This window comes from Haematobia irritans, chromosome 4 (assembly GCF_050003625.1).
Source record: "Haematobia irritans isolate KBUSLIRL chromosome 4, ASM5000362v1, whole genome shotgun sequence".
Taxonomy (NCBI): Eukaryota; Metazoa; Arthropoda; class Insecta; order Diptera; family Muscidae; genus Haematobia; species Haematobia irritans.
This window is the reverse complement of record NC_134400.1, coordinates 183,571,823-183,598,250: the sequence shown is the minus strand read 5'-3', so window position 1 is coordinate 183,598,250 and position 26,428 is coordinate 183,571,823. Positions and strand designations below refer to the sequence as shown.

Here is a 26,428-nt window from a genome sequence, read left to right as displayed (position 1 = left end):
TACTTAACACATGGGGGCTGCTATACCAAAACATGGACCGATCTACACTATATCCGGCTGTATCAAAATGTGGACCGAATCATACCATATTCGGCACACTTATTTATACATCCAAAATACCTCCGGATTTGGAAATTCAGACAAAGCGGAAATTAGAGATCTTGAGCGTCTAGTCGCTCGGTTTGTATGGGAGCTATATTAAAATCTGGACCGATCCATCATCGAACTTGACCTGCCTGCAGACAAAAAACGAGTTTCAGTACTGTAGTTTCATTATTTAAGACTGTAGCATGACAACAGACATACAGACATCCAGACATGGTTATATGGTTTTAGAATTTCTCCCTTATCAAGAATATATATATACTTTATGTAGTCGGAAATCGATGTGTTTCAAACGGAATGACAATCTTATTATACCCCCTTCAACATTCTATGGTGGTGGGTATAATCATATATGTTCTACACGATAGTTTTATTTGGTTCATCGTTTGCAAGAAGGAGAACATCAGATGTTTGCAACTAAAGTTGTTTGTCTTCTGGAAGCAGAGTTTCTTTAACACCACTTGCGTGTGCATTACACACTAGTCTATCAAAAGACATAATTGGCTTTATGCTGATAACTATAACGATATTTGTGGGTTGAGCAATAAAGAGCTACATGGGTCAGTGCATGCTGTATTGGCTTACAAAACGCACAAAACTGCTTTGCAGCCACAAAAAACAAAGTGATCTATTACAAAAAATTACTCTCCATGGTTTCGCTATTAAAAAGTATTTACGAAAACCTGAGATAAGAACAATGAAGATTAAAGAAAAATGGTTCAATGATAAAGACAAGAACAATGCGTGTACAAAGTTTCTATTTGAAATTATTTTAATATTTTGTTCCGGGTATAATTTTGGAATTTCATGATATTTTGATGTTCTCCAATGCCAACCATAAATCAATTTGGGGAAAATTTACCATTACAGTATGATTTAAAAATAAACAATTGCTGCAAATGTATTTACCAAAATGCTTCTTGGGTTTTTTAAAGTGCAATGACATATTTTTTTATGCAATACTATACAATAAATCACACAAAAAGAGTTTGTTTCTTTTTTTTGTTTTTTTTTTTGTTACAAATTCTTCATTTAACAAATTATACTCAAATGCTGATTATTTATTCCAATACAAAAACAAAAAAAAAAATTCCAACTTTTTTGATTTATTTGAAGAGAATGGCCGGCAATGACCAAAATTCACTTAAGTGAACATTTATCAAACGAAAATAAATTTAATCATTTAGCACATCAACAACACTGGCTACTGCATTCAGAATGCAAGATAATCTTCGAGAGCAGCTAAATTTGTCGATTATCCAACCATCAATCCATGATTTGCTTTGACGTCATAATTCGATGGGGAGTAATCGAATTAATAGACAATAAACTGTGATTAGAGGTTTCGCCAACATTCAAAATGTTCCGAATGCAGAATTCAATTAGATGGTGTCTAGTTAAATTGGTCAATTTTATTCAATTGTTATAGAAATTAGTTGGCAAAGCCAATATTGAAAATCCAATTTTTTAGTGTTTATTCAAACATCAATTATAGTTGAGGTAAATATTATAAGTATTAAGCAAGTGTAACTTAATACGAGCATTTGTTCGTACCTTCGTTTTGTGTTTAGAACAATTAAAATTATATTATTAAATACAGTTTTTTTGTTTGTTAAGAAAGTGATAGTTTAATACTGAACTCAGAACATCATAGTTCTCACGTTGATTGACACTAGACTAGACGTTAAGGCTACAAGCTTTTTGTTTTAAGGGCCAGATGTTAATAAACAAAAAACAAAATAGCACGTGGACTTAACCAGATTTCTGTTCATTAACAAGGCATCAGCTGTAACATTCTTAACATTCATATTGATTACAGTGTAATTATACTTTTGAGAATTTATTTTTAGTGATTATTGCAAATTCATTTTGGCTCATTTTCTACTTTTTATGGCAACAAATAGCAAAACCTTAAATATGAAAAACATACAAGAAATTTCCTCCAATTCACATTAACAAATTATGTGAATACACAGAAAAAAATATCACCAAAATATTTCCAATTAAAAAGTTAATTGAAGTTGAAAAATTTTTCAATTAATAAATTAATTGATACAATTAACTTTTTAATCATGATAGAAACATTGAGTTAATTAAGTCAATGATTGAAAATTTTAAAATTTGTAATTAAAAAATTAATTGATACAATTAACTTTTTAATCAAATTCGGAAGACTAATTCAGTTAAAAAAAGTGCTGATTTGTTTTAAATTTTTAATTAAAAATGCATTTTAAACAATCATTTGTTAATCCAAATAAAAACTCTAAGCCAATTCAGAAAGTAATTATAAATACTTTCCTTTTTTAATTAATAAATTAATTGAGTTTTGCAATCAACATCAATTAAATTTTTAATTGGATCAATTAAAAAATTAATTGAAATTTGCTGACAAAAATCAATTAATTTTGTAATCAAGAATTTTTTCTATGCCCAATTAAAACTGTGATTGATACTATCATTTTCGTGATTGAAGACATTTCAATCAAAAAATTAATTGGATCAATTAATTTGGTGATTGAATCAGAAAAATTTTTTTTTTGTGTGTAGCTACACCTACAGGAAGGAAAACAAGTAAATACAGACTTAAGATCGACCAGGCCGAATCATAAATGCCCATCACCATGAATCAAATAATATAATTGTTTCCTTTGAAAACTCTTAGTCGGATTACTTGAAAATATATAGAATTTCAGATGGATTTGATGACAGATATTCTGCCAAGCAAACATAGATAACAACATGGAAATCGGGAGACTTAACACATGGGGGCTATACCAAAATATGGACCGATCGACATCCTATTCGCTACACCTATTTACGGAGCTAAAATATCTCTAGCCAAATCGGATAAAAATTTCGGTGTCTAGAAGCCCAAGAAATCAAATTGGGAGAGCGGTCTATATGTCATTGATGATGCATTTGAGAAGAAATTCTCTTTTAAATTTGAGTTTTTCATAACTGATAATTGGAAACAGATTTGAATGTATTTGTGTTTGCTACTTATTCATCAATGTCCCTTAAAAGGGTATTAAGCCCAATTTAAATTTCTAAATTCAGACTCAACTTCAAGGAAAAGATCATATTTGTTTCAGATTTTTAGAAGTTCAACACAAACGAAGGACAAAGCGCCTTTTTTGAAAAATTATCAGCTTTTAGTCAAGCAAAAACAAGTACATACGGCCGTAAGTTCGGCCAGACCGAATCTTATGTACCCTCCACCATGGATTGCGCAGGAACTTCTACTAAAGACGGTCATCCACAATTAAATTACTTGGGTTGCGGCCTATGGCAAGGCATCTTAAAACTTCTTAACATCATCTTCTAAATTGGAAGTTAGTCCCTGCGGGATATATAGTAGACAAAAAAAGGTCGATTAAATACATATATATTCAGTTCTTGACCGGTATATATAGAGAAGAAATAATTACGAACCGATATGAACTTTTGTGCTGTTATTATAGAGCCAGAATTTATATGGTGGCTATATACAATTATGAACACGAGTCTACCAAAAATTGCAGATTTTTTACTGTTTGGTAGATTGGTAGAATTCTTGATGTTTTGGAAGATTTTCCAAAGTATTCCTCTCCAACTATGAAATGCTTCATAAATTTTCTATAGAAATAACATTTTGACAAAATTTTCTACAGAAATAAAATTCTGACAAAATTTTCTGTAGAAATAAATTTTTGACAAAATTTTGTACAGAAATTATATTTTGACAAAATTTTCTGCAGAAATAAAATGCTGACAAAATTTTCTATAGAAATAAAATTTTGACAAAATTTTCTATAGAAATATAAAATTTTGACAAAATTTTCTATAGATATATAAAACTTTGACAAAATTTTCTATGGCAATAAAATTTTGGTAGATTATTTTTGGCTCGAGTGGCAATCGTGATTTTTCTGTGATTGGGGATCGGTTTCTTTGGAGGCTCTATATAATATAAATCGATACGGACCAATTTTGGCATGGTTGTTATCGGCCATACACTAGCGAAATAAACCACATTTCAACCGGATCGGATGAAATTTGCTTCTCTTTGAGGCTCCACAAGCCAAATCTGGGGATCGGTTTATATAGGGGCTATATATAATTATGGACCGATGTGGACCAATTTTTGCATGGTTGTTAGAGACCATATACCAACACCATGTACCAAATTTCAGCCAGATCGGATAAAATATGCTTCTCTTGGAGGCTCCGCAAACCAAATTTGGGGGGTCCGTTTACATGGGGACTATACGTAAAAGTGAACCGATATGGCCCATTTGAAATACCATGCGAACTACATCAATAACAACTACTTGTGCAAAGTTTCAAGTCGATAGATTGTTTCGTTCGGAAGTTAGCGTGATTTCAACAGACGTACGGACGGACGGACATGCTTAGACCGACTCAGAATTTCACCACGAACCAGCATATATATACTTTATGGGGTCCTAGAGCAATATTTCGATGTGTTACAAACGGAATGACAAAGTTAATATACCCCCATCCTATGGTGGAGGATATTCAAAAAAAAAGAAATGCGTCTTATATGCTAATCAAAACACGAATTAGTATTTTTAGGTCAAGAAACCTTTGAGCTCAAAAAACATGTTTTTCAGTGTATATATAACGCAATAAATACCAGATTTTTTTTTTAAATATAAATGAACAATGGTTAGGTTAGATAAGGTATATTGGCATACTATTAAGTCCATTGTGAATCACAGGTGGTGAACTTCTCTCTAATCAATGAGTGCTGCCCGATTCTATGTTTGGCTCTGTGGCAAGGTACCTCCGCTTTGAAACTCTCAGAAGCTCTGAAAACTGAATTCATGATCTTTTGTATGCATAATTTTTGTATGGAAATATTATTATAACAGGTTGGTTGATAAGTCCCCGGTCTGACACATAGATGGCGTCGCTAGTATTAAATGCATATTATTTTTATATAGTACAAACCTTCAAATGATTCGTGTCAAAATTTGATGTCTGTAAGTCAATTAGTTTGTGACATAGAGCGTCTTTTGTGAAGCAACTTTTGTTATTGTGAAAAAAAGGAATTTCGTGTTTTGATCAAATACTGTTTTCTGAAGGAAAAAAATACCGTGGAAGCAAAAACTTGGCTTGATAATGAGTTTCCGGACTCTGCCCCAGGGAAATCAACAATAATTTATTGGTGTGCAAAATTCAAGCGTAGTGAAATGAGCACGGAGGATAGTGAACGCAGTGGACGCCCGAAAGAGGTGGTTACCGACGAAAACATCAAAAAAATCCACAAAATGATTTTGAATAACCGTAAAACGAAGATGATCCAGATAGCAGAGGCCTTAAAGATCGAAGGAACGTGTTGGTCATATCATTCATCAATATTTGGATATGCGAAAGCTCTGTGCAAAATGGGTGCCGCGCGAGCTCACATTTGACCAAAAACAACAACGTGTTGATGATTCTGAGCGGTGTTTGGAGCTGTTAACTCGTAATACACCCCGAGTTTTTCCGTCGATATGTGACAATGGATGAAACATGGCTCCATCACTACACTCCTGAGTCGGCTGAGTGGACAGCGACCGGTGAACCGTCTCCGAAGCGTGGAAAGACTCAAAAGTCCGCTGGCAATGTCATGGCCTCTGTTTTTTGGGATGCGCATGGAATAATTTTTATCGATTATCTTGAGAAGGGAAAAACCATCAGCAGTGACTATTATATTGCGTTATTGGAGCGTTTGAAGGTCGAAATCGCGGCAAAACGGCCCCATATGAAGAAGAAAAAAGTGTTGTTCCACCAAGACAACGCACCGTACCACAAGTCATTGAGAACGATGGCAAAAATTCATGAATTGGGCTTCGAATTGCTTCTCCACCCACCGTATTCTCCAGATCTGGCCCCCAGCGACTTTTTCTTGTTCTCAGACCTCAAAAGGATGCTCGCAGGGAAAAAAATTAGCTGCAATGAAGAGGTGATCGCCGAAACTGAGGCCTATTTTGAGGCAAAACCGAAGGAGTACTACCAAAATGGTATCAAAAAATTGGAAGGTCGTTATAATCATTGTATCGCTATTGAAGGGAACTATGTTGAATAATAAAAACGAATTTTGACAAAAAAATGTGTTTTTCTTTGTTAGACCGGGGACTTATCAGCCAACCTGTTAACAACTGACAACGTTAATTCAAGGACAAGAAAAGTTTGTAGATATTTTTGTTTTGTAGTAACCAATATTCACATCTGTTACTACCTCCTCACTATATTCCACATATTTATTTAGTGTTACATAAGTTGCATTACAAAAATTTAATTGCTGTCCATAAAATATAAATACTTGTGAAATCATATTAAAAATCCATAAAAATAAGACATTTTTGGTTTATGCAAGCTAAAAGCTTCAGATATATGCATTTTCAGCACATTAAATAACCAATAACAATAACAAAATGTGGAGACATTCTATAATAAAAAAAATACTAGTGGCCATATGGAATATAATACAAGGCGTCAAAGTAAAACGGCAGCTGGCAAATGATGACGTTTGATCGGTTAATATTTGTGAATTTATTAGGACTGGTGTATTAACAAATTAATCGATGTTTGATAATTATAATAATTGCACTTCTGCCGTCCAGAGTCGATCGCAGTATAGCCACGTTTTCTTTGTAAAAAAAAAACTCCCACTTATAAGGTGTAATTATCATTGCTTGACTTTTTTTATTTTTACATAATTCCATAATTTATAGATGATAAGTGAGGAATTCTATCATATCTTATTTTGTTATAGATGAACGAATTAATAATAGTAATAATAATTCGCTTTAATGTATTTTATCTCATTGCAGGTAACGATCTCCGACTATCCCAAATATTTATATAAAGAATGCAGCACATTTATACTAATGGATATTAGGCAAATGATGATGACGTCGATATTGAATCTTAAGTTATATATCATCTTGTTAATGGCCTTCGTATTGTGATTGGTGTTGCCGACACTGGGAATGGTAAAATGACAAGTAAGAAACTTCTAAAAGGGGGAGGTGGAACAGACTATATGATACCCTACACTAAACACCAAAGGCTTTGATGAAATCTTTACAAACTGATTGACAAACATATCAATCTCCCCATTCTGTAGTAGAGGATATAAAAATGGCACAAAAGAACAAGTGTCATGAAAATCAAACAATGCAATTTGTAACTCATCTTCAAGAGGAATCATATAAATGAATATAATAATTATACTATTATGTATTAATGACAATTCGAATTACATCAAATGTGGATAGTCATCTTTCAACAGCGAAAGTAGATTAGTCATATGTCAGCTAATGTAACCACATAGAGATCAGGAAACTCAATTAATCATCTTAGAGGGTATTGTTTGAAATAATCACAATTTTCCGACATATGTATGATGAGTCGTACACAAATGTACTGACCTTTACTGAAGACATAACATATCGGTTATGTTTGGATTAAACATAAACACGAATCAAATACAGGCCAAGACTTAATTGGAGAATTTTGCATATTTGGTGTAGATTTTTTTTTTGAAATTGAGAGAACATTGTTTTACTTTAAAAAATCTGCTATAATTTTTGGTTTTTATTTGTACTTGAATAGCTTTGTTATCGCAAAAAAGGGAATGAAAACTGGATAAATGTGATCTGTATCCCAATTTTAAAGCATATCCTCAGAAAAGTCCATCTCAATTTCTATAGCCGATTTAACTTTATTTAAGTTTATGATAATTAATTAAATTTACCAAATATGAGAAAATTGTTTTTATTTTAATTATTATACTAACTTTGTGATACCTTTTGTAACACATCGAAATATAGGTCTTAGACCCCATGAAGTATATATATACATTCTGGGTCGTGATGAAATTCAGAGTCGATCGATGTCCGTCTGTTGAAATCACGCTAATTTCCAAAGCTATCGGTTTGAAACTTGGCACAAGTTGGACCACTTAGGACCGTCATATAAACCGATTTGTTTTCCGGAGCCTCTTGGAGGAGCAAATTTCATCCTATCCGGTTGATATTTAGTACGAGATGTTATCCTACGGGAAATTGGTGCAAATTTCCACTGAGGGACCTATCACAGAACTGGTACCTGTGCTCCAGTTAGTTGCAATTTTTAAATAGTCGTAATTTATTGATTTCTGAACTCGCTTGATATTAAAATATTATTGGATCTACACATTTAGTGAAATAAAATTATCAGAAGAACGTATTGTTCGATATATTTCAAAGTTTTCAAAAGTTCGAATGCGATTCGGATGCCCAAAATGAAACAGATTTCTAAGAGTTTGTTCGATAGTGGTTCCTGAGGACCTGTCTATGGGGTGCTTCTGCTAAATTGTCTCAGGACGTGTCCGTTGAAATGAGTCCAAGACGTGTTTGATCAGAACTGGGACTGGTCCATACACACCAGGGACTAGTCCTGTACCGGTCCTGTGGTTGTTCCATTTCCCGTAGGGAATCGATCAATAATCTCTAAGTTAAGCCAATTTTATAAGGCACATGCAAACGGGGGCAATAAGGAGTGTCGATAACAGCAAAGAAATATGATGATTGGTCAATTAATTGAATGGGACAATGATTCATTACCCCCATAAGGCTTCAGGCATATCTTCCTCTTTGATCAATCAATGAATCTTTGGGAAAAAAACAATGGACATTCATCGTCTTTGAAAATTAATCTGTAGAGAAAAAAACTTAACGACTGCTACACATTATTCATAACTTTTGTTTGGTTAATTTTAAAATATATTTAACGTTTTATATTTTTGTATTTTATTTTAATATTCTGTTGCAACTTTCCACTCAACATTCCTTTGAGTTGTTGTCATTCAATATTTTCAACAATATAAAGAATTTCATTTGTGTGATTTTGTTCCAAACACTATATATTGCGAATATATTTTAACTATTTTATATATTAGTGGTTATAGTAGAAAAAAACTTTTTAGTTGACAGACGAAGATGAAGCGTTTTATTGCTATTTTGTTTTGCTAAAGGTGTTTCAAATAACTTTTTAGGGTATTTTTTAGAGTTTTTAATAATATTGGTAAAGTGAATAGTTACCCAGCAAACAAAAATGATCTTCTGTTACAGTTTTTTTTTTTTTTTTTTTTTTGATTCAATCGCGAAATTAATTGGTTCTTGAAATTTCTTCAATCATGAAAATTATAGTATCAATCACATAATTAAAAATAAACAAGTATATACAGCACTAAGTTCGGCCGGGCCGAATCTTAAATACCCACCACCATGAACCAAATATTAGGGTTTCCTTTGAAATTTCAGGAGGGCTTGAGGACTTGAAGACACTTCCCGAAGATAAATTTAAAGATTTTACCTATGAGGACTATATCAGATTCTGGATTTATAAGAACCATTTTTGAGTTTTAGAGGAATCATTAACATCTCTTGTAAGTGTGCAAAACTTAATCCGATACACGTTTTTGTGAGCCTAAAATACCAGAATATTTACAATTTCAGGCAAATCAGATAAAAACTACGGTTTCTAGAAACCCAAGGAGTTAAATCGGGAGATCGTTCTTATGGGCTATACTAAAATGTGGACCGATACTCACCGTTTTCGGCACACCTCTTTATGACCCGAAAAAACCTCTAGATTTCCAATTTCAGGCAAATAGGATAAAAACTTCGGATTCTATAAGCCCAAGAAGTAAAATCGGGAAATCGGTCTATATGGGGACTATACAAAAATATGGACCGATACTCACCATTTTCGGCACACCTCTTTATGGTCCTAAAATACCTCTAGATTTCCAATTTCAGACAAATTGGATAAAAACTACGGTTTCTATAAGCCCAAGACCCCAAATCGGGAGGTCGGTTTATATGGGGACCATACCAAAACATGGACCGATACTCACAATGTTTGGCACACATATTTGTGGTCCTACAATACCTCTAGATTTCCAATTTCAGGTAAATTGAATAAAAACTGCGGTTTCTATAAGCCCAAGAACTAAAATCGGGAGGTCGGTTTATATGGGGGCTATACCAAAACATGGACCGATACTCACCATTTTTGGCACACCTCTTTATGGTCCTAAAATACCTCCAGATTTCAAATTTCAGGCAAATTGGATAAAAACTACGATTTCTATAAGCCCAAAACCCCAAATCGGGAGGTCGGTTTATATGGGGACTATATCCAAACCTGGACCGATATAGCCCATCTTCGAACTTGACCTGCCTGCAGACAAAAGACGAGTTTGTGCAAAATTTCAGCACGATTATTGAATACTGTAGCGTGATTACAACAGACAGACAGACGGACATCGTTATATCGTCTTAGAATTTCTCCCTGATCAAGAATATATATATTTTATATAGTCGGAAATCGATATTTCGATGTGTTACAAACGGAATGACAAACTTATTATACCCCCGTCACCATTCTAAGGTGGTGGGTATAGAAAGTATACTTGAATAATAAATTAATTGATTTCTTCCAGTACTTTCGTTTAATGTTTTAATTGGGTCTAATAAAAATTTAATTTTAGAAACTTATCAATACAATTTCTATACGAATCAACCATTTTAAGAAAATATGAACTAATTTGTGCGAATTTCGAAATTTTGCACAAAAATGTAAACCAAAGATGTCAAATCTTCAAAATAAGTCATATCCTAAATTTGAAGCATCTTTAATCATTCAGATATGTTAATTTAAAGATTATTTATTTAATTAAAAAATGTTTTTCTTTACTTTAAGGAAAATTTGTCATACTTTGTCAGACACACGACTTTATCATAAGGACGAAAATTTCAAAGATTAAAATTTCTTTATTTTAAAGAAATTTCTCCGTAATATTGTGAAAATTGCGTATCTTAATTAGGATGGACGGATTTGCAATCATTATCCCCTTAAGTTTGTCAACAATTGGTTTCTTTCTTCATTTCTTTGTTCCTCCTAAAATTATGCTAAAATGAAGATATCTTAACTATCTGCTATGAGATGCTTATTTAAAACTACTCTCCCAGTTTCGTATCTACGTTTTTGGGAGCCCATTTTAAATTGATTATTAAGTAGCAGCATTGACAAAAATATAGATACAGTCGACTCCGCTTTACTGAAACGTTAAAAATGCAGCCATTTAATTTCAGTTATCCGAAGTTTTTGCTAAAGCGGACTACGGATAACTGAAAAAAACTTCCAGTAATGCGAACTTCGGATAACTGAAAAAGTTTCAGTAAAGCGGACTCCGTATAACTGGAAAAAAATCCACTCAATTTCAGTTAACCGAACTTATGACCAATGCTATGTACATAAAATAATAAAAACAAGGTGTTTGATTCCGTGTGTGTGCCATCTACAATTTTACCTTTCAGTTGATTTTATTTACAGAGTGATTTAAACTGTTTTGAAAGTGCCATCTTCACTTGAAATAAAGCGTTCTCAATACGGAGAAGAAAATGTACTCTCTCTCAATAGCGAGAATGTGGCATTTTCAGTAAAGCGAAGTCATACTAATGTGACGAAACTCATTTGAACACAAAAAACTTTTCAGTAATCCGATTTTTTCAGTTAAGCGGAGTTTCACTAAAGCGGAGTAATTTAAATGAAATGGACAGAAAAAACAACTGGGGAATGCGATCGATTTCAGTTATCCGAGGTTTTTCAGTAAAGCGCATTGCGCTAAAGCGGAGTCGACTGTAATAGGTCTGCTGGAAGCAATAGTTACAGGGTTCGCCAAAATATGCTCGCTGAATATAAAGGTTACACTACAGTGAACTCAAATAGTTTTATATACTACACCGTAGCTGACACAAAGTGATGTCAATTCCAACGACCCTATTTTGGGTTTGAGAATATTTTTATTGATTCCAAAAAAATGTACATTTCAAACTACATTTACAAACTTTGTCGAAGGTGTTGCTCCACATTGGTCAAAAAGAACCAATTGCAAGCTGCACGAATGTCAATGTTAAATCATAAAAATCGCGGGACCTTTTTCCAAATAAAAGCGAACCAACCACAAATGAATATGTAGGTTTATTTTAAAATGTTTTAAATAGGCTAATTTAAAATATTTTTATAATTGCAGCATGATACAAATAAGTTAATACTTTTTTCTTAAATTTAAGGAAATTTATTAACAATAATACATTTGAAGAAAATGTCATATTTAAAAGGAAAAAGTGGAGTTAAAAATTGTTAAAATGCCTTTAACTCTATACAAAGTTTAAAACATACACAATAGCAAGCAAGCAAATTTTATTAATTTTAATTTAAACAAGATTCACCAATTTTCGAAAAATATAACCTATTTTGTACCGATATCAAAATTTATATAAAACTTGTGTTTAGTTCATATCAATGAAGTAAGCAAAATTTATAGAAAATCTATTAATTTTCATTAACTTAAATAAAATTAAATCGGTTAGAGAAAATTGATTTTTATTCCGCCAATACAACTAATAATTAGAAGCAATAAATTTCAATTAAAGTAATTTCGTAAAAAGTCAAATTAATACAAATTCTTAAAATAAGCAACGCTCTTAACAAATCCGAATAACTTTACGGATTTATTACGAGCCTGCACAAAAAAATATCATCACAATATTTCCTACTAAAAAGTTAATTGAAATTGAAAATTTGTTGTATTAATAAATTAATTGATACAATTAACTTTATATCAAGGTAGAAACATTCAGCTAATTAAGTCAATGATTGAAAATTGTAAAATATTTAATTAAAAAATTAATTGATACAATTAACATTTTAATCAAACATTTTTTGTAAAACTAACAACACTCGGAAGACTAAGTCAGTTTAAATAAGTAAGGAAAGCTAAAGTCGAGTGGGGCCGACTATTTTATACCCTGCACCACTTTGTGGATCTATATTTTCGATACCGTCTCAAATCCTTCCAGTTTGTTAGGTTCTATATATAAAGGTTTTATTCCCAACATTTTTTAGACTTCTATCTCTCTTGGCGTAAAATATAAATCGCCTAATGCCCTGGGGCGAAGCACATTGTTAGTAAAAACAAGTATATACGGCCGTAAGTTCGGCCAGGCCGAATCTTATGTACCCTCCACCATGGATTGCATAGAAACTTGTACTAAAGACTGTCATCCACAATCGAATTACTTGGGTTGCGGTAACACTTGCCGATGGCAAGGTATCTTAAAACTTCTTTACACCGTTTTCTCAATTGTAAGTTAAAAAAAAGGCCGATTAAATACGTATATAATTCAATGGGACAACATTTTCTATAGAAATAAAATTTTGACAAAATTTTCTATAGAAATAATATTTTGACAAAATTTTCAATGCCAATAAAATTTTTACAAACTTTTCTATAGAAATAAAATCTTGACAAAGTCTTGTATAGTAATAAAATTTTGACAAAATTTTCTATAGAAATAGAATTTTGGTAGATTGTTTTGGGGGATCGGCTATATATAACTATAGACCGATATGGACCAATTTTGGCATGGTTGTTAGCGGCCATATACTAGCCCAATGTACCAAATTTCACCACGTACCAAATTTCAACCGAATCGGATGAACTTTGCTCTTCCAAGGGGCTCCGGAGGTCAAATATGGGGATCGGTTTATATGGGGACTACATATAATTATGGACCGATATGGGCCAATTCCTGCATGGTTGTTAGAGACCATATACCAACACCACGTACCAAATTCCAACCGGATCGGGTGAACTTTGGTCTTCCAAGGGGCTCCGGAGGTCAAATCTGGGGATCGGTTTATATGGGGGCTACATATAATTATGGACCGATATGGACCAATTCCTGCATGGTTGTTAAAGACCATATACTAACACCACGTACCAAATTTCAACCGAATCCGATGAATTTTGCTCATCCATGAGGCTCCCGAGGTCAAATCTGGGGATCGGTTTATATGGGGGCTATATATAATTATGGACCTATGTGGACCAATTTTTGCGTGGTTGTTAGAGACCATATACTAACACCATGTATCAAATTTTAGCAGGATCGGATGAAATTTGCTTCTCTTAGAAGCTCCGCAAGCCAAATCGGGGGATCGGTTTATATGGGGGCTATATATAATTATGGACCGATGTGGACCAATTTTTGCATGGTTGTTAGGGACCATATACTAACACCATGTACCAAATTTCAACCGGATCGGATGAATTTTACTCCTCCAAGAGGATCTGCAAGCCAAATCTGAGCGTCGGTTTATATGGAGGCTATACGTAAAAGTGGTCCGATATGACCATTTGCAATACCATCCGACCTACATCAATAACAACTACGTGTGCCAAGTTTCAAGTCGATTAGCGTGATTTCAACAGACGGACGGACGGACGAACATGCTTAGATCGACTCAGAATTTCACCACGACCCAGAATATATATACTTTATGGGATCTTAGAGCAATATTTCGATGTGTTACAAACGTAATGACAAAGTTAATATACCCCCCATCCTATGGTGGAGGGTATAAAAATATGGAAAATTTTGAATCTATAGCAATTTTTATTTAATTTCCCACAAGTGCATTTATGATTTATCGGTCGATAGATATGTATCGATAGATATAGGTTCAAGCAAATCAGGGTAAAACTCTGGTTTCCGGGGTCATAGAAGTGAATTTCGGGCGAAAGATATATATGGCAGCTATATCTAAATCTGAACCAATTTCTTCCAAAATCAATAGGATTCTATTCTGGCCCAAAACGGAAACTTGTGTCAAATTTTAAGTCGATTGGACTAAAACTGCGACCTGAACTTTAATTATAAAAATGTGTTTACAGACAGACGGACATGGTTATATAGACTCAGGGAACGATCCTGGGCAATATTGCCAAAGACACCATGTGCCTATCTCGTCTCCTTCTGGGTGTTGCAAACATATGCACTAACTGTTCTACAGTGTGGCGCAGGATATAAAAAGTAATGGACATTTTTTTTTTTAATTTTTAATAAAAATTTTATTTCAAACAATTCGGAAAGTAATTGAAAATAATAAATTAATGATTTTTCAAGCTCGAGGTCTGAAAAATCATTAATTTATTATTATAACATAAAAAGGTCGAAGAAAATCAGAGAAAATAATGAGTAATTGAAAATAGTTACGTTTTTTAATTAAAAAAATAATTCATTTTTGCGACCAACATCAATTACATTACATTACATGCATTATGATTAAACATCGGATTTATTCACTGAATTGCTTATAACTTTGCCATTTTTCTGTCGATTTTCTTCTAGTTGGTCTTATTTCTTACGTTAAAGTTTCATCTTTACGAACATGAAGAGAAACCACACGTTTTTCAATTGTTTATATTTTCCGGTGGCACAGAGTCATTGTACAACACGATTTTTTTTTTGAAACTTCTTCCTATTTTCGTCTATATATTTTGAACCACTTAACTTATCAGAGATCCAATTCAAGTACAATAACAATATAATCGGACATTTCTGGCACGCGATATGATTTGTCTAGTGAAAAAACGACGAAAAACTAAAAATAACGGGTTATCTAAAAAACTGTTCCATAAAAAATTTTAACCTTCATTATCGAATTCAGCAGATGAAAATACATAAAAAGTCACCTCTCATCACATGTATATTTTCAATGTAAACTAGTGTAATTTGTGATTTAATCGAAATCAAAATTGACAGAATAATTTATGAGAATAAAAAAAATTGTCCACGTTCCCCGTTCAAATATAACATTATGCTCCTGAAACATATTTGAGGTGATTATATTGCCTCTTTTCATGTATTTAATTCGGCTTCAAATCCGTAAACAAAAATTTGGTATTTATTAAGACATCATGTGAAACCCATAATGATGCCGAATCGAAATGCGAAACTTGTTCAGATAAAATTGTTAAACCGATTATAAATGTAAAAAGTAAAAATAAATTTGTACACATTAGTTTAATTTGTCAAAAAATTTGATATTCAAGAAGACACGAAAATAAAAACGTTCGTTTTTTTACACGATATATAAACATCCCAGCAAAAAAAAATTGGAAGTTCTTCTAAAGGCACAACGTTAAAAGCACTTTTACGGCCATTTTCATGTAGCTCCGTTTGGCTTTAACTGCCAGTTAACAGAAAGTAAATTGCAAATATCTTCTCTCCAGTTAACTTTAACTGAAAAATTTTCGTCAGTTAAGTTCCTAACTGGCATATGGAATATATATGCAAGATGACAGCTTCGTCCATAATACGGTTCAAAAGTTGGTTAGTTAACAGAACACTAACGGAGCTTTATGAAAATGGGGGTTAAAGATGTTTTTTATTTTAACTGTAGGTTAGGTTAGGCTTTTTTCATATTTTTAATGGGAAATTTAAAATTTTATTGTTTCAAGTAAGTTAAAAACAGATTAAGAATTAATAAAATAACGCAAATTATTTAAATTTTGCCGAAAAAATGCTAAATACTTTTTAGAAAAACGTTCAAACGTTCCAGGCAAGCGTTATAATGCATTAAAAATCATAAAAAATTTAAAAATTATTTATTCGTAAAAAAAATCACAAAATTTCTTAATTCACATCCAAAACACTGGATTCACATCACACCTTAAGAAGTGATGCAAATTCAGTACAACGGATGTTGAAATGGTGGACATCCGTCCTATGACAAGCCAATGTTAAATTCATCGCTTCTGCGTCCATTTTGCACCACTTGATATGAAAACATAAATAAATTGTAATTCTACAAACTTTAAACTTTCCCTCTTCTACCTTTTTATACCCTGCGCCACACTGTGGAACAGAGTATTAAAAGTTAGTGCATATATTTGCAACACCCAGAAGGACACGAGATAGACACATGGTGTCTTTGGCAATAATGCTCAGGGTGGGTCCCTGAGTCGATCTAACCATGTCCGTGTGTCCGTCTGAAATTTTGCACCAGGAGAACAATAAGTACTATGGTGTGCCAAATTTGATTGAAATCGGTTCAGATTGAGATATAGCTCTCATATATGTACATCTTTCGCCCGATATAGACTTATATGGCCCCAGAAGCCAGAGTTTTAGCCCAATTTGGTTGAAATTTTACACTAGGAGTACAATTAGTAGTGTAGTCAAGTGTGCTAAATTGTATTGAAATCGATTCAGATTTAGATATAGCTCTCATATATATCTCTCGCCCGATTTTCCGTCATATGACCACAGAGTTCAAAGTTGTAGTCCGATTTACGTGAAATTTTGCACAGGGAATTAAAATACTAAGTATGCATGTCAAATTTGGTTAAAATTGGTTCAAATTTCTATATAGCTTCCATATATATGCTTTTCCGATTTGGACAAAAATTACCAAAATACCCACATTTTCCTTATAAAATCGCCACTGCTAAGTCGAAAACTTGGAAAAGTTACTCAAATTTTCCTTTATTTCTAATACATATCTATCGACCGATAAATCATAAATACACTTTTGCGAAGTTGCCTCAAAATTGGTTCAGATTAAAATGTTTCCCATATTTATTCCCACCACCATAGAATGGTGACGGGGGTATAATAAGTTTGTCATTCCGTTTGTAACACATCGAAATATCGATTTCCGACTATATAAAGTATATATATATATATATTCTTGATCAGGGAGAAATACTAAAACCGTAGAAACCGTAGTTTTTATCCAATTTGCCTTAAATTGAAAATCTAGAGGTACTTGAGGACCATCAAAAGGTGTGCCGAAAATGGTCCATTTGGTAATGCCTCCATATAGACCGCCCTCATTTCTTGAGGGTATAGAAGGCGCACTGATCACGAAAATTGCTTGAAACTCAATTTCCAGATTTTACTTCTCGGGTCAAAATATACAGATTTAAGATTTCAAATCAAGACGTTATTTTATAATTTTCTTGCACACTTACAAGAGATGTTAATGATTCCTCTAAAAAAATGGTTCTTATAAATCCAGAATCTGATATAGTCCTCATAGGTGAAATCTTTAAATTTATCTTCGGGAAGTGTCTTCAAGTCCCTAAGCCCTCCTGAAATTTCAAAGGAAACCCTAATATTTGGTTCATGGTGGTGGCTATTTAAGATTCGGCCCGGCCGAACTTACTTCTGTATATACTTGTTTTTTACTAACATTAAGTCTATAGATTATAAATTTTTTTCAGATGGAGTCAAATTTAAATGTATGTATTTGGGACAAAAACTTTTATATATAGCACCCAACACATTTGACGGATTTGATATACGAGTAGTATCGAAAATGTGGATTTACAAAGTGGTGCAGGGTATAATATAGTCGGCCCCGCCCGACTTTTTTCGCAAGAGCTTGTTTTTCTTTGGTGTAGGTCGTAACAAATACTTATTCTTACGGCCGCACATTCAAAAAATTATTTATTCGTATAATTTTATTATTAGTTTACTATTAAATTAAAATTTAAAAAAATTAACGAAATAACAGAACATTTTTTATTTTCCAATGAAAAATTTCAAAAAAAAAAAAAATATCAAATAACCCAAAATACGGACGTTTTTATTATCGCTATGTGTGAAAGTCTTCGGCAGTTAGATTTAATTTCTCATTGATGGGGTTTTTGGATTTAATTTACTGACGATTGATTTTTAATTTTTTCTGGTTCATCTAATAAATCTTTCATAAAGTTAATCTATTTTGTCAATATAATTGACTAACAAAATTAATTCAAATTTGTAGATACACTCAAAAAAAGTGTACCCAGCACATAAAGAATCTCGATCTTTCCCAAGGATAAGGGTATAATTTTGTGCATTTTGTATGTAACGCTAAGTAGGAGCAGTCGGAGACCCAGAAATTTGGCATAGTATTAATTAATAAAATATAAGCAAATACTAACAATCAAAGTTCTACTCAAATGAAAAAAATTGTAATCACCGGATAGCAAAAAAAAATGCCCTACTAAATATACCTTGATTATAACTTTAGATTAAAAAAAAAACTTTTTTAGTCTATGAATATACAAAGTGCATTCAAATTATATAGCTTATTGGATTTATTATAAAATATAAACTATTCTGTATTGATATTTTTCTTCTTTTCCATTTTTCTATCTGTTTTTTGTTTTAATATCTATTTTTCTTTCAATTTGAACCCACTGTACCTCATACGGACTTCAATGAGCTACGAGTATGCATATGTATTGGAATCAACAACATTTAAAACTCGAAGAATGGCAGCATCAGACACCGAATTTATAAGTAACAAAAAAAATGGCAATAGTCTTTGGATATAACTTTGTCAACTCATTTGGGTGAATGGTTGAAATCGTTTATGCCAATATCGAAAAAAATTTATTGTCCCTACTGGTTTCCATTCTTATTCTATACTAAATTCTGTAGATTTCAAATATAGTAGTACAAAAAAGCAAATATATTGTGTATAAATCTTCAATTATATATTTCGTAGTGGACGATTCAAACAAAATTAAGTTTATGTTTAGTTATCATTAAAATATGCATGAAGAAAAAATATGTCAAGTTTTTGAAGTTTTTTCATCAACATTTACACCTAACAAAGATTTGTAACCGAATTTCAAGGAAAATTTATTACGGACAAAAGAAAACTTTGTTTGTTTCGTTCTTGAGAAAAGAAATCTCTTCTTCGGTGTTGAACTGAGGGTTAAAGGATTTCCAGTTACATCTAGACTGAAAAAAAAAGCATGTCCGGTTCCAAAGATTTTGTCTTTACTTTAAAAATTTTGGTATTGATTCCGAGCCAAAGAAGCGGAGAATACAAGTAAGGATACTTTTAAGACACAATTCTCTTTTAAATTTGGGTTTTGTGTACTTGCTTCTAGGAAGCAAATTTTAGTACATGTAATGATATAATGGCATTATTTATTAGCCTATCATTACCGGTTATTTTTATGGTGTATGGAAACGTGAACATGTTGTCCAAAATGGTTGGGAAGACAGCTGTTTCGGATTTCCACATCCTGTCTTCCCAACCATTTTGGACAACATTTTCACGTTTCCATACACCATAAAAATAACCGGTAATGATAGGCTAATAAATAATGCCATTATATCATTACATGTACTACGGTACACTATGTGTACTTCGTACAGACAATCAGTCTAAATGCGCATCACAGATGATATATGCATTTAAAAACAAAACGACTGAACGAAAACAACAAAAACAATGCAATTTCATTAATTCTAAAAAAATTTTCTGAATAATTAAAGTAAAGTTGACCTTAGCCCAAACAATTTTTCTTTCATGTTATGATACCCATTTTTAAGTCAAATTGCTTAATTATAGGGATAATACGACTTCATTGAAAAATTTACTGACTATTTTGGACAAGGAAAAACTTTATATTAGAGAAATGCGTCTTCTGTATTTGTATTTTAAGGACATGAAATCTTTAGCCTCACGACAATATTTTTTTTTTTCAGTCCACACTCAAAAAATGTTTACTTAGATCCAAAGATTTTGACCTTCCCTTAAGGATTTTGGTATTGATTCCGAGCCAAAGATGAGGCTTCTTTAAAATAAAGAAATTTTTTAGCGACCTATCTGGCTTTAAATCTAAGACCAATAAAATTAAAATTAGGATACAGATCTCATTTATCAAATTTTCATTCTCTTTTGGCGGGTTTTTAATAAAGATACTCACGCACAAAGAAATGCCACTTAAAAAATCAAAATTTTAACGGATACTTCAAAGTAAAAAATATTTTCTTAATTCCACCAAAGGCGCTAAATCCTCAAAATAAGTTTTAGCCTATAGTTGAAGCGTTTTTATCTTAAATCTAAAGTTTCAATATTTCAGTTAATTTGAGGACAATTTCTTTTCATGAAAAATGTGTGTTCTTTACTTTAATGGAAATTAGCCTTAGTTCAAAGACATGGGACTCTAATTTACAAAATTTGTATCCTAAATTTAATGGAAAAAATTTTGAAGCAAAGATTATAAACTTTATTTTAATTAAAATTCTTAAAAGTCCTTAACATTTTGTAAATTTTGCATCCTAAAATTTAGGTTGCATAATCTTTAATATCACGTAAATATTTTTTTTAGTGCACCAGATCTAAACACTGAAAGAAAATTTTCTTTTGTGAGGAACGAAATTTAGGCAAACAAAGTTTGCTTTTGCCGCTAGAAAAAAATTAAATCTTTAGCAGTACATTAAAAAACCTTAGAGACAATCGTTGCATCGTTCGTCCTCAATTCGGGTTTATTTGCTTTTAAAGGAAATACTTTACATTAAAGGGAGATTTCGTATGTCTAAAATTTCCTTCCGGAGGAATGCAGTTTTTCTTTCGGTGCAGGTATAACTAGGCGTGTAGATATTTGAACCTTTTACTAACTTGAAACAATTTAATACCTTCATCATGCATTTTCTGTCCAATAAGTTATACTTTATATTAAAGGGAGATTTCGTTTGTCTAAAATTTCCTTTCGGAGGAATTTCGGTGCAGGTATAACTAGGCGTGTAGCTGAACCTTTCACGAACTTCACAATTAAACGCCTTCATCATTCATTTTCTGTCCAATGAGTTATACTTTACATTAAAGGGAGATTTCGTATGTCTAAAATTTCCTTCCGGAGGAATGTAGTTTTTCTTTCCGTGCAGGTATAACTAGGCGTGTAGCTATCTGAACCTTTCACTAACTTGAAACAATTTAATTCCTTAGTAAAATATAGAATTATTTTCAATATTTCTATTTATTTTATTTTCTAAGCATATCGAATAGAATATAGAATAATTTTATATGATTATTTAAATTTATTTTTTTTAGTGTAAAAGCTCTCACACTACTGCTTGAGTTTGGTCGATAAGCTTAATTGGTGGTACCAGTCACCGGTATCGATTTCAAATTATTTCATTGAGTTCATCTGCTGAATTTCTTTTATTTTCTGCATTTTAATTTGAAATCAGCGAATGTTTATATCGGGGATTTGCATTAATCTTTTCTTTACACCAAAACCAAGCAACCAATAGCAACAAAAAAAACAAAGGCCCTTCGAAATACGAAAAACATTCATCACTGAAACGTTTGGGAACACCAATAAATGTTTCATCTTTTTCTGTCTTCCCCCTAACTCATCACGAACGAGAAATATGTAATTTATTTTGTGTTGGACCTAACACAATTATGATTGGGAGTTAGCTTTATATGCATGGATTCGATTTTATTGTTATCCAATTTGATTTCATAGTTTCTTTTAGTTTGAAGTGGTGAAATGATGATCATTTTCAACTTTTTTTTTGCAAATTAATATAAAACGCGAACATGACCGCACACAAGCCTCTGCTCACACCCTCGAACCACTTTTGTTTTAAAGCTGAATGAATTGCAGAGCGGTAAGGCGCGTGTCTTCTTAAGCAAATTTTTACAAAAAAAAAAAAAAACAACAGGCTATAAATTTACAATATGCGAGTTTTTTGGTTAGATTTTGGTCAACGGGGGTAAAAAACCTGCTTTATTAGGAAGACATTTCGTTAATTTAAATAGTTTGAATGACCAATAATGAGTCATTTAGATGATAATTATCTGCCTATGCGCAATCTCTTTTAAACACTTTCTCTAAAAGGAATCAATAAAGTGCCGGTATATTATTATCGATATAATTATAACGGTTTAGAGTATGTAGCCCGTGGATATTTGGCCTAAGGAAGAAATTAGGCCAGGTGTTTGAAACTAATATCTATCTGGTAATAGGTTTGATGTCATTTAGCCAATAAATGTATTTGTTCAAAAAGAGGCTGAACTGAACCAAGTCATCACATGTTTTGATTTCTTTTAAAATATCAACAAACAATTTTCCACTTAAAACCTAAACATGAAATTTGTAAGGAACAGAAAAAGAAAAGGACAACCAATAGCAACAGATTTTCAATATAAAGGGTGATACGGTCAAAATTTGGTCCATATAAACATAACGTATTTCTTTCAATTTTGCATTTAAAAAACCTGAACACCCCTCATTTTGAAGGTGTGTGTGTGTAGAATGTTGTTCCTATTTTGATTTTGGAATTCACTCTTCAGTTGTCAAAATGCCGTCCAAACAAGAAGAGCAGCGTATCAAAATTTTGCTCGCGCATCGCGAAAGTCCGAGCTACTCGCACGCAAAGCTGGCAAAATCGCTAAAAGTTGCCAAATCAACCGTTACAAATGTAATTAAAGTGTTTGGGGAACGTTTGTCGACAGCCAGGAAGTCTGGATCGGGGGGAAACCGAAAACCGGAAGCCGCTGAGACGACAAAGAGAGTTGCCAGTAGTTTCAAGCGAAACCCTAACCTCTCTCTCCGAGATGCCGCAAATAAGCTGGGTGTATCGTCTACAATCGTGCATCGAGCCAAAAAACGAGCCGGACTATCGACTTACAAGAAGGTAGTGACTCCAAATCGCGATGATAAACAAAATACGACGGCCAAAGCGCGATCCCGGAGGCTGTACACGACGATGCTGACGAAGTTTGACTGCGTGGTAATGGACGACGAAACCTACGTCAAAGCCGACTACAAGCAGCTTCCGGGACAGGAGTTTTATACGGCAAAAGGAAGGGGAAAGGTAGCAGATATTTTCAAGCACATAAAACTGTCAAATTTCGCAAAGAAATATTTGGTTTGGCAAACCATCTGTACCTGTGGCTTGAAAAGCAGCATTTTCATAGCTTCCGGGACTGTCAACCAAGAAATTTACGTGAAAGAGTGTTTCAATAAACGTCTGCTGCCTTTCCTGAAGAAACACGGTTGTTCCGTACTGCCGGATTTGGCATCTTGCCATTACGGTAAAAAGGCCATGGAGTGGTACGCCGCCAACAACGTGCAGGTGGTTTCCAAGGACAAGAACCCTCCCAACACGCCAGAGCTCCGCCCAATTGAGAAATACTGGGCTATTGTCAAGCGGAACCTAAAGAAGACCAAAAAAGCTTTCTGCGGCGAAGAAGGTGGACAAGGTGGCTGTACAAAATCTGATGGCAGGTGTCAAGCGTGAGGCCCGGCAATTCGGATTTGGAAAAGCCTAACTGAATATTTTTCCTGAATTTTATACTAATTGAACTTGAAAAAGAAATTTAATTTGATTTTTTAAATAAACGATTTCACCGATTTACACGCGTTTTCCCTTGACCAAATTTTGACCGTATATATTTTTTTATATTTGAGAGGGGAGAGCCATTTTTGTGAAAATAAGTGGAGTCGGCTTTTCGAAAAATATGCAAACTTACGATTGGAATTGAAAGAGGTATGTGATATAGATGTTTTCACAATCTCTACACTAGAGGTGTGCACGTGAGTAACAGTTTACTCACGCACACTCACGACTGAAAAATTATACTCACGCACGATATTTTTTGGTAGGACTCACGCACACTCACGAAAAGAAAATTTGTACTCATGCACGAAAACGTCTTGACTCACGAAAAATACCGTGACTCACGAAAAATATTGTGACTCACGAATAATTTTATGATTAATTTACCTTACCGAAGTGTCTGAAAACATGAGCATTATTAAAATCGAGAGTGTTATTAAACTGTTAACATCCTAGGTGTCACTAAAATTGTAATTGAATTTAACTCTTAAGCGTTTTATGTTGGTGAGCAGGAATAATTTCGTGAGTGTAATTCGTCACACACACACACTCACGAAGATATTATTTTCGTGACTCACGCTCACGCACGACATTTTGGTTTGTTAATCACGCACGCTCACGCTGTTGTCATGAGCGTGACTCACCAGTCACGCACGAATCACGAATATTTTCGTGTCACGTGCACAACCCTACTCTACACCCATACGGACGAAAAAGCCTGTTTATACCCTGCGCCACACTGTGGAACAGGGTATTATAAGTTAGTGCATATGTTTGCAACACCCAGAAGGAGACGAGATAGACACATGGTGTCTTTGGCAAAAATGCTCAGAGTGGGCTCTTGAGTCGATATAGCGATGTCCGTCTGTACGTGAACACATTTTTGTAATCAAAGTTTAGGTCGCAGTTTTAGTCCAATCAACTTCAAATTTGACACAAGTATGTGTTTTGGCTCAAAATAGATCCCTATTGATTTTGGAAGAAATCGGTTCATATTTAGATATAGCTCCCATATATATAATTCGCCCGATATGGACTTATATGGCCCCAGAAGCCAGGGTTTTACCCTAATTTGCTTAAAATTTTGCACAAAAACAACAATTAGTACTATAGTCAAGTGTGCCAAATTTGGTTGAAATCGGTTGAGATTTAGATATAGCTCCCATATATATCTATCGCCCGATATGGACTAATACGGTCCCAGAAGCCAGAGTTTTACCCCAATTTGGTTGAAATTTTGCACTAGGAGTACAATTAGTAGTGTAGTCAAGTGTGCCAAATTTTATTGAAATCGGTTCAGATGTAGATATAGCTCCCATATATATCGTTCGCCCGATTTACACTCATATGATCACAGTGGCCAATCTTTTACTCCGATTTAAGTGAAATTTTGCACAGAGAGTAGGGATGGAAAATACAAAGTACAAAAAAGGTTTTTTTTGAGCGAAAAAGTACTTTTCACAAAATTTCACCAAAAATTCCATTAGAAGATTATTGTCAAGAGCACCTTTAGAGTGAATTTTTAAGAAAATAAAATTTTGTTTGTCGAATCCACATTTCTATTTTTTTTAGTTATATATCTACTTACTACAGTATTGTAATCACGGTTTGGTAGATTTGTAGAATTCATGGTATTTCATAAATTTTCTGTAAATAAATTTAAATAAATTTTTAACAAATTTTTCTATAGAAATAATATTTTCTATAGAAATAAAAATATTTTCTACCGAAATATAATTTTGAAAAAACTTTCTATGGATATACAATTTTGACAAAATTTTCTATAGAAATATAATTTTGACAAAATTTTCTATAGAAATAAAATTTTTACAAAATTTTCTATAGAAATCAAAATTTTAACAACATTTTCTATAGAAATAAAATTTTGACAAAATTTTCTATAAAAAAAATGTTGACAAAAATTTGTATAAAAATAAAATTTTGACAAAATTTTCTATAGAAATATAATTTTGACAAAATTTTCAATAGAAACAAACTTTTGACAAAATTTTCTATAGAAATATAATTTTGACAAAATTTTCAATAGAAATAAAATTTTCTATAGACATCAAAATTGTGACAAAATTTTCTACAGAAATAAAATTTTTACAAAATTTTCTATAGAAATCAAAAAATAAAATAAAATAAAATTTTCCAAAAGAAAAAAAATTACAAAATTTTCTGTAGAAATAAAATTTTGACAAGCGTTTTTGCAAAATAATATTTTTTTGGTAGTTTCTGGTAATATTTTCTCCAAATGTCGGTAGATTATTTTTGTCTCAAGTTTCGAC

The 26,428-nt window shown here is 32.8% G+C and overlaps 2 protein-coding genes across 3 annotated transcripts in view; one reads left to right on the top strand and one right to left on the bottom strand.

Moving 5' to 3' along the window:
• nudC (nuclear distribution C, dynein complex regulator) overlaps positions 1 to 26,428 on the bottom strand; it is a 96,208-nt gene that overhangs the window by 14,052 nt on the left and 55,728 nt on the right. The window lies entirely within an intron of this gene.
• LOC142233020 (uncharacterized) overlaps positions 1 to 26,428 on the top strand; it is a 300,554-nt gene that overhangs the window by 232,294 nt on the left and 41,832 nt on the right. The window lies entirely within an intron of this gene.